General features: G+C 44.5%; 1 long non-coding RNA gene across 1 annotated transcript; it reads left to right on the top strand.

The window, feature by feature from the left end:
• The first annotated feature begins 854 nt into the window (after window positions 1-854).
• Window positions 855-4,819, top strand: LOC123759745 (uncharacterized). The gene is made up of 3 exons (XR_011225389.1): window positions 855-897; window positions 2,685-2,720; window positions 3,776-4,819. It is a non-coding gene; the product is annotated as an uncharacterized lncRNA (long non-coding RNA).
• The last annotated feature ends 4,075 nt before the right edge of the window (window positions 4,820-8,894 follow it).

Raw genomic sequence — 8,894 nt, 5'->3', positions numbered from 1 at the left:
CATGGAATGAAAAAAAAGAAGATGAGAGAAAATTATAGGTACAGTATATTAAAGCACATAGGTAGCTATGATTGATTGCAATGACAGCTTAAAATGGTAGTTGACAACAAATTGGTAGGCACAATACAGCAGAAACAATATAAGATTGATTGCAATGACAGCTTGGATGGTAGTTGACAAAAATTGGTAGTCACAATACGGCATATGGCTAGCACATAAAAGAAGACAGCAATGAACACAATGATAAGGTTGTTTGATATTACATAAAAATTAGGAGATTGGGTAACACTAGGTACAGAGCAAATTTAAAGCTCAGTGTAGGAAACTAAATAGATGAAGTTAGGTACTTTTTGGTTTTGCTTTTAAATAAGGCAAAAGTTTTACAGTTTTTCAATTCACTAGGGAGTGAGTTCCATAGACTAGGTCCCTTAATTTGCATAGAGTGTTTACACAGATTAAGTTTGACCCTGGGGATATCAAAGAGATATTTATTTCTGGTGTGGTGATAAATGGCCCACTGCCTTTTGACGAAAGGCGGTGGAGTTTCTGATGGGGAAGGAAGAGACAATTGCGCATCGCGTCCCGCAGGCGCGGTGCGGCCAGCCTGGGTGGCATAAAAGGCGCACGAAGTCAAGTCTCGCTCTCACTCCCACTCCCGTACGTCCCGGACCACGATTCACGAAGCGGCTCCACGCTCAGCACCACGCCTCGTCGACACGTGGGCCAGTACCCTTACCACTTCTACGTTCTGTTTACTGTGTACACGAGATTTCTCAAGCAATTGGACTCCCTCCCCGCTACTATGGTCCCACAACTGATGTTCTCCGATCCTTTGGGGCCTTCCACACCCCAGGCCGGTACCGCAGGGGCCCCCTGCCCTACCCAGCAAACCCTAAGGTAAGAGAGTTTCCTGTACAAGTTAGTCAGGACTACCCCCAGTGCTGGCGTGTGTTTGCGCCGTCCCTCGCGGCCCGTTCGTGCCGCTTAGCTAGTTCCCTAGGGCCTTCCGCCTGCTTGCTTCCCTGGGGTTGCTGGCGTTCCTCCAGGTCGGGACTGGTGCGCTGGTTATCTGCGGCGACTTCATGTGGCCTGGTTTCGGTGGTCCTGTGCCCTGGGGCCCGGCCCTATTGCGTGCTCGGTGGACCATTCGTCCCAGGTGTGCCCTCCCCGGTTTGCTGTGCCCCTAGGCTTGCCCTAGGGGCCATGTTTCGCCCGCGCCTGGCTGTGCGTGCGCGGCCAGGCTCCTTCTGTGGTCTGGCATCGCCCTCTGTGACGACGCCACGCGGCGGTTCCCGGGGTTCTGAGCCCTGGGGCCCAAGCCCGGTAGGCGGCGCCCACGTGGCTTGGAGCTCGGTGAAGCACTCGCCCCAAGGATGCCCTTCGTTTCCTTCCCCGTCCCAGGCGTTTTCCCCGGAACCTGGTTTGTTGCGCCCTCTAGGCTTGGCCCTAGGGGCCAGGGTTCGTGATGCGCTTGGACGTGCGTGACCGGCCAGGCTCCCTGCGAGCGTCCTGGCGTCACCCTGGTGGCGACGCCTCCTGGTCGGGTTTTTAGTTGTCTTTGCCCCTAGGGCCCGACCCTAGGGGCCCATGCCAAGGACGGCATCACCCACGTGGCATGGAGCTCCAGGAGCGCTTGCCTTGGGCTGTGTTCGCTTCCTTCCTGTCCTTCTCCCTTCTCGCCCTCGGGCAGGAGACGCCCTTGTGGCGGCGGTGCCCCGGTGGGTAGGCCCAACACTTTCTTGTTATTGGCTGACTTGCGTCAGCCGGTGTCGTCCGGCATGTTCTTCAGATGTTTGTCTGGACGGTGATGCCCTGCTTGTTCTTCTCAGCTGTTTGTCTGGCTGGCGCAGCCCTGCTTGCTCGTCACAGACGTTTTGTCTGGCCGGTGGAGCCCGGCTTGTTCGTACACAGATGTTCAGTCTGGCCGGTGTAGCCCGATCTGTTCGTACCCAGTCGTCTGGGATGGCCGGTGTATCCCGGCTTGTTCGTACCCAGTCGTTTGGGCTGGCCGGTGTATTCCGGTTTGTTCGTCCCCAGGTGTTTGCTGACCCCGGTGTCCCACGTTATGTTCGCCCCAGCCGTTTGGCCTGGTCGGGGTAGACCGGCCCGTTTGTACCTTGACGTCTCGTCCACTCGGTGTAGCCGCCTGTTGTTCCTGCACGTACACGTTCCCTCCTGTTTCCCTGTCCTGTCCTCCAGCGCAGGCGCATGCCGTCGGGCGGTCTGTCCGCTTGGGTGGGCTATGTTATGTTATTATCTTTTATTTAAGTTTCTAAATTAATTATTGCATTGTTCAGCTTAGTTATGCCTTGTATTTACTTACTATTCCTCTAGCAGCGTTAATGCAGTGTCCATTGCTGTGGGATACTCAACTAATTTTCTTTCACTTTTGAGAATATTATTGCTAGGCTAGCCATTCTCCCTTGATTAATACTGTTTTATAACCATTCCATCCCTTGAACATTACAGTTTTACGCTATCCAAACCATACCATGCACATTACTGTTTAACCTACCATCCTATCCCTTGATTAATCCCGCTTTAAGCTACCAAATCTACCCATGATTACCACTGTTTCTTTTATTTGTTCAGCTTATATGCAAGTACATTATATTACGGTCTTATTCTATTATTAGAATATATTATTCCCCTCCCGTTCTCACTGTTCTGTTCTACTCCTCCAGGGTAGGCGCATGCCGTAGAGCGGTCTGTCGGTTTGGGTGAGCTACGCCATGTTATCATTTATTTAAGTTCCCTAAATTAATTTATTACTTTGTTCAGCTTTCAGTTATGCCTTGTATTTACTTACTATTCCTGTTGCAGCGTTAAGGCAGTGTCCATTACCGTGGGATATGCAAATAATTTTGTTTTCACTTTTGAGACTATTATTGTTTTACTCTAGACCATCTATTCCATGAATAAGTACTGTTTAATTAACCAATCTATCCCATGAACTTTACAATTTTAATCTATCCAAACTATACCATGCATATATTACTGTTCAAACTAACCATCCTATACCTTGTATAGTCCTGCTTTAATCTACCCAAATTATCCATGATTATCACTGTTTACTCTTTTATTTGTTCAGCTTAAATACAAGTATATTATATCTTTTATTTGTTCAGCTTAAATACAAGTATATTAATACGGTCTTAAGCTATTTACTTGTTCAGTTTCAGTTTGTCTTGTATTTACTCCGCTATTTATTCTCTGTTTCTAGCACTGCTTACGCCTCATGCCTTTCTTACTGTTTTGGCCTCGCTATGTTATTTATATTATTTAAGTTTCTAAGATTAATTTGTTACATAGTCCAGCTTCAGTTATGCCCGGTATTTACTTAATAACACTGTTGCAGTGTTAAAGCAGTGTACATTTCTAGTGGGATACTCAAATAATTTTGCTTTTCACTTTTGAGATTATTATTGTTTGAATTCTTCTAAACTATTCCACGAATAATACTGTCTTAATATAAACAAACTATACAATGAGTAATACGGTCTTATTATAACCAAACTATACCATGAATAATACTGTTCAATCTATACATGAATATTACTCTCTTAATCTATTTTAACTGCTCAGAGTTTATTACATTGGTTTTTATTACGATAGCATTGGCTATGTCCGGTATTCTCAATCACTATGGACACTTAACTTTACCTTGCTTTTGTCTACTTGTGTATGTGACGGTTGCCGGTGCGGCAGCTGGGCCTCCCTGCCTGTTTTTTTCCCCCGTTAGACCTGTCGATGCTTACTTTTTCATTTTCCGCAGTGGCGAGAAGCCGGATCACGCAGCAACTGCAACACGGAAGAGGGCTCGGGCGACGTCGCGTGAGGACAACAGCGCAGTGGGGTGAGGACGCAGCCGGCCTTCGCTTCGCCTCCCCCTCCTCGGGGGCCTCCTCGGGCGGCTCTGATGTGGACGGCGACCACACTTCCCAGAGGCCACTGCCGGCAAAGCGGCGGGTGGCACAGCGTCGCAGCCTCCACCTTTTTCGGCCGACGATTGGACGACAATGCAGGCGCCCATCGCGCAGGCTCGGGGGCCCTCTCATGTCACAAGCCTTCAGGGCATGGGAACCACCGAGGCAGACCCTGCCGCGGCTGCTACAGCCGCCCTGCCCCCCACCTTCACCGACCGTCGCCCACGGGCCAAGGCCAGGGGGCATAAGTCGAGGCGATGTGCGAGTCCTCCAGTCTGTCCTCCTTCCTTCCTAGTTTGGTAGCGTAGTTGCTCTGCCACCCTGAGGTTTCCCTCGCGGCCAGCGGGCACTCGCCCTTCGGGGGGGGGGGGGGTCCGGCCTGCTGGCCTGCGGGGTGGGGGTGCAGCGCCCGTCCCCAAGTGTTCCGCTGTCCGCAGCTACTACTTTGACTTTACTGCCATTCTACTAGTAAGCCCTACCTTGTCAGGTAATTCCTTCCTTGGCGGCTCGTCCTCTGGCCTGGGGTTATTTTCTTCTCCAAATACATATTCAGGCTTCCCCAGTCACTATGTTTTTCTGCCGCCTGATTATTCTCCAGCTAGGGTTTCCCTTATGTTATGTTGTTCACTTTGGTGTCCTGTTATACTTAGAATTAGATTTGTTACATTCGCCTCACTGCTAATTCTAGACATTAGGACATTAGGTTTCTGCAGAGTTGGTTAACTAACTTAAGGTTAATTACTAGGCTATAAGATTACGTTTTTACTACGGGTGTACAATTTAAGATGTTTCGTGTACTTTGCGTTAGCCACGGCTATGTTATACATTTGTTAAGTCCTATTTAAAAGCCTGTTTTACTTCTGCAGAATTATTTATCATGTCAATAAAATTACGCCCCCAAGGCTTGGTGTCTTCCTTCCCCTGATCAGAAATGGGTCCTATTACATCTGTCCAGGGAGAGTTTCAGAGCATGGTTTGCATTTAAGAACAGGGTTTTGTAAATGTAGTTGACACAAGAGAATGTGTGGAGGGAGTTAATATTTAGCAAGTTTAGGGATTTAAACAAGGGAGCTGAGTGTTGTCTGAAAGCAGAGTTAGTTATTATTCTGATAGCAGATTTTTGCTGTGTGATGATGGGCTTAAGGTGGTTTGCAGTGGTAGACCCCCATGCACAGATACCATAATTAAGATAGGGGTAGATTAGTGCATAATATAGTGAGAGGAGAGCAGAGTTAGGAACATAATATCTGATTTTGGAGAGTATACCAACTGTCTTAGAGACTTTCTTAGTTATGTGTTGAATGTGGGTGCTGAAGTTGAGTCTCTTGTCTAGGAATAGGCCAAGAAACTTGCCATCATTTTTATTACTGATGTTAATGTTGTCTATCTGTAGCTGAATTGCATTTGATGATTTGCTTCCAAATAAGATGTAGTAAGTCTTTTCGATGTTTAATGTTAGTTTGTTCGTTGACATCCATAAGTGGACTTTTTTTAATTCATTATTCACAACATTATTTAGTGTATGTGGGTTGAGGTTTGAGTAGATAAGGGTAGTATCGTCAGCAAACAATATAGGTTTGAGAATATTAGAGACATTAGGCAGATCGTTTATATATATAAGAAATAGAAGAGGTCCTAAGATGCTGCCCTGTGGCACTCCAACGGTAATTGGTAGAGTGGAAGAAGTTGTATCATTGATGGTTACATATTGGTGTCTGTCACTAAGATAGGATCGGATGTAGTCAAGGGCAAGGCCTCGGATTCCATAATGCTGGAGTTTAAGTAAGAGGTAGTTGTGATTAACAGTATCAAAGGCTTTTCTTAGGTCAATGAAGAGTCCAATCGGAAACTCATTTTTGTCAAGGGCTGAGTAGATAATGTCAAGGAGACTAATGATTGCATCATTGGTGCTCTTTTGGGACCGGAAGCCAAACTGGCAGGGGCTGAGTATGTCGAATTTTACGAGGTAGGAATAGAGCTGTTTGTAAATAATTTTTTCAAATATTTTTGATAGAATGGGTAGATTTGATATTGGTCTATAATTGTTTATGTCCGCCGGATTGCCTCCTTTATGGACTGGCGTTACCCTTGCTTTTTTGAGGATATCAGGGAAGGTGTGATACTCTATAGATTTGTTGAACAGTAGTGCTATGGGTGGGGCAAGGGCATGGGAGGCTCTCTTGTACACAATGGACGGAATTTCACTGGTGTTCCCTGCCTTGGTTTTTAGAGAATGTATGATGGACACAACATCTGCCGGGCTGATTGGTGAAAGGAGAAGAGAGTTTGGATAGCTGCCTGAGAGATATGTGTTAATATGTGTCTGAGTCTGTGGGATTTTACTGGCAAGATTAGCACCAACCGATGAAAAGAAACTATTAAATTCATTTGCCATTTCTAAGTCAGTTGACGGTATACCCCCATCCTTGTAGAGTTTTATTTGGTTATGTGAGTGTTGTTTAGTTCCTAGGATACTAGAGATAGTTTTCCAAGTGCTTTTCATGTTGCCTTTTGCTTCATTGAATCTATTCACATAATATGCAAGTTTTGCCTTTCTTATGATACTGGTAAGCATTGATGAGTACCTTTTAGCTACTTCCTTTGAAACTAGGCCAATCCTAACTTTCTTTTCATATTCATGTTTCTTGTTGATTGAGTTGAGAATGCCACTTGTGAGCCATGGATTGTTTAATCTTTTGTCAGTTACTTGCTTGGTAAGAAGGGGACAATGAATGTTGTAGAGGCTTAGAGTTTTGGAGATGAAGAGGTTAGCTAATGAATTTATATCATGGGTATTATTGAATTCAGAATCCCAGTTAATATTGTAAAGTGCCTCTGTAAGATTGTCTAAAGCTGATTCACTGTGTAGCCTAAATGAAAGTTTCTTGCTTTTTGGTGGTGTTATGTCCATGTTCGCTATGAGAAAGGTAGGATAGTGGTCAGTTGTTCTGTCGTAGATTATACCAGATACAAGGGGAGCTGTTATGTTTGTCCATATGTGGTCCAAGGTAGTGGCTGATGTTTGAGTGACTCGGGTAGGTTTGGTGATTGTGGGGATTAGCATACAGGAGTTCATGCTGTTAAGGAAATAGTCAACTTGAGAGCAATTTTGTTGACCCAGGTCAATATTAAAATCTCCTCCCAGAATGAAGTGGTTTTTGTTGAGATTGTTGTTTATAATAAGATTCCTTAGGTTGTCTGAGAAAGAAGCTATGTTAGTATTGGGAAATCTATAGATGGCTCCAATAGTCAAAGAAGATTTAAGGGATTTAATTGAAAACTGAGCAAAAGTATATTCACAGTAGTCATCTCTGTCACTAATAACACTGTTGCAGATAAATGTATCTCGGTAATATATAGCTGTGCCACCACCTTTTTTATTAGGCCTACAGTTATGAATGGCTTTATAACCAGCTAAGTTGTAGAGTTGGGTATAGTCTTTATTTAGCCAAGTTTCTGTTAAAATAATGAACGATAGGTTAGTACCTATTGCTGTGAGTAATGCATTTAAATCGTCAAAATGTTTACCAAGTGATCTAACATTTTGGTTATAAACTGATAGACAGGTGCTATTTTGAAGTTTGTTTTTAGCCTGGTGTGCTGTGAAATACTTGCAATAATGATGATCAATGTGCTGGTTGGTGTAGATATGAGACAGAAGATTTTGATCAGGATCAATATCAGTGTGCATAGGATGCAGAGGGATCACGATACAAGATACACGATAAAGCAAAACACAAGAATAAAAGCAAATACAATAAAATAGTAACAATTTAGAAGTAAAATAAAGATCCAATAGTTAGCCAGGGAAGACACAGAAGTTACATAAAATAAAAAAAAAATCAGTAGAGACTGACAATATAAATGTAAAATAAAAAATAATAAGAAAAATGATAATCATAAAAAAAATGATCTTGAAGATAATTAGCTTAGTAATGGTTAATTAACAGGGTAATAAAAAGCCCTAGGTTTAGTGACAAGGGGACTAGACTAGACTAGACTAGTGACTAGACCTTAGGCCTAGGCCTATGTCAAACAGGAGGATGGATACATCCTGCCTGCTCCTCCTCTAGCTTGAGGGCAACTGATAGGCGTTTATGTTGAGGATGATAAGAGTTTCAAAAGTGCTTGTTGCGTTGTGCTGTAGACAGAGGAGCGGCGACTAAAACAGAGGTGTGTGTTGTAGGGAGACTTGCCGCACCGTAGGGCGGTGTGTTGTGTTTATGGCGTCAGCTGATCCTTGGTACTGCGACAAGGCAGTTGTTTTCTGTGTTTAGCTGTTGGTGGCGCCAGGTATAAATGTGGCGCGGGTCAGATGTGACCCAATTTGTTGGTCGACTGTAGATATTTACCCAGTGCTTTGACTATTTGGTATTTTTCTTGTAACGAGTGGTTACTGTTACGACCCTGGGTTCTCCAGTGGAAACCAGAGGTCAAAATTGAGCTATTAAACTTTCTGGTAGTACAGTTGAGTGCATCTCGAGCGGCAATTGTTTGTATCTTCCCCGCCAGACGTAAGACTATTATTGTTTCTCAAAGAGCATTTAAAGACTGAGCTGGGGGTTGATTATTAAATAATAACATAGGCACCAACTTTGCTTACTAATACTTTCTAATCATTTGTAAAGTAACAATACGTTGCATAGGGGAAGATCTTTAATGTGCTTAGCTGCACGATCAATTAGGCTCCTTCCGGCACCACGACATGGGAGGCCTAGCTGGTCGCTATACGAGGTTCCTTCTCTGGCTGGCGTTCGTGCGGACGAGACCTACTCTGTGGCTGCACCCCCAATCTCCTCCCTTCTCCTCTTACTTATTTCCCTTACCTTAAGTTCCTGTACCCTTAAGTTAAGTATTGTATGATTTCTAAGTGTACCTACTCTGGTAGTAACGATTGGTGAGACCTGGGGGTAGTAGTTGCCAGTGTTTTGGGTAACCCTAAGTGTTGTGTTTTGTATTAGGGTACCA

The sequence above is a fragment of the Procambarus clarkii genome, chromosome 8 (assembly GCF_040958095.1).
Source record: "Procambarus clarkii isolate CNS0578487 chromosome 8, FALCON_Pclarkii_2.0, whole genome shotgun sequence".
Lineage (NCBI taxonomy): Eukaryota > Metazoa > Arthropoda > Malacostraca > Decapoda > Cambaridae > Procambarus > Procambarus clarkii.
This window is presented reverse-complemented; position numbering and strand designations above follow the sequence as displayed.